Source organism: Tupaia chinensis, unplaced genomic scaffold (genome assembly GCF_000334495.1).
Source record: "Tupaia chinensis unplaced genomic scaffold, TupChi_1.0 Scaffold000523_1, whole genome shotgun sequence".
Classification (NCBI taxonomy): Eukaryota; Metazoa; Chordata; class Mammalia; order Scandentia; family Tupaiidae; genus Tupaia; species Tupaia belangeri.
Window position 1 is genome coordinate 865611 of NW_006160036.1, and position 1183 is coordinate 866793.

Here is a 1183-nt window from a genome sequence, read left to right on the forward strand (position 1 = left end):
TATGTCCTGTCCAACACTGATTTTCTAATTTTTAAAAACTCTGATAATTTCTTATCACCCTGAACCAAGCCATTTCATCTTTTATCTGAAAGAAAACAAAAGAATCTCAACTTTTGCCCTGTTCCCCCAATCTGTTGTTTTTAAAAATTATTTATTTAATTTTATTTATTCATTCATTTATTTTTTAATTTGACCAGAGAGAGACAAAGAGAAAGTGAGAAAGCCAGCAACAGGTCTGGGACTTGAACTGTGGTCAGCCATTTGGGAGCGCCCAGTGCCTTACCACCACGCCACCTGCTGGTCCCTTTTTCAAAAAAAAAGTTTTTAAATATTTATTTAAATTTATTTATGTATTCATTTATTTTTAAATTCTCAAATCTGTTTTTAACACATCACTCCTCTGCTGAAAATCAATAGCGGCTTGGAGACGCTGAGACCCGCGACCCAGAGCAGCTCAGAGCGGTGAACTCTTCAAGTCTGCAATAAAAAATGGCCTCCAATAAAACTACATTGCAAAAAATGGGTAAGAAACAGAATGGAAAGAGTAAAAAAGTTGAAGAGGCAGAGCCTGAAGAATTTGTGGTGGAAAAAGTACTGGACCGACGCGTAGTGAATGGGAAGGTGGAATATATCCTGAAGTGGAAGGGATTTACAGATGCTGACAATACTTGGGAACCAGAAGAAAATTTAGATTGTCCAGAGTTAATTGAAGCATTTCTTAATTCTCAAAAAGCTGGTAAAGAGAAAGATGGTACAAAGAGAAAATCTTTATCTGACAGTGAATCTGATGATAGCAAATCAAAGAAGAGAGATGCTGCTGATAAACCAAGAGGCTTTGCCAGAGGTCTTGATCCTGAACGAATAATTGGTGCCACAGACAGCAGTGGAGAGTTGATGTTTCTCATGAAATGGAAAGATTCAGATGAGGCAGACTTGGTACTGGCAAAAGAAGCAAATATGAAGTGTCCTCAAATTGTAATTGCTTTTTATGAAGAGAGACTAACTTGGCATTCTTGTCCAGAAGATGAAGCTCAATAATTGTGTGGAGAAAGAACAGCATTCTAATGGAAAACTCAAGTTTGATATGTTTGTTTTGAAAGTAGTATTGGGGAATTGGGGAGGGTTGCATCCCAATAGCACTGGTTACTTTGAACAAATAAAAGCTTTTCTGTAGTTGCTTCCT

General features: G+C 37.2%; 1 pseudogene; it reads left to right on the forward strand.

Annotated features, from left to right (window-relative positions):
* Positions 1-439: 439 nt before the first annotated feature.
* On the forward strand, positions 440-1038 carry LOC102488303 (chromobox protein homolog 3 pseudogene; annotated as a pseudogene).
* The last annotated feature ends 145 nt before the right edge of the window (positions 1039-1183 follow it).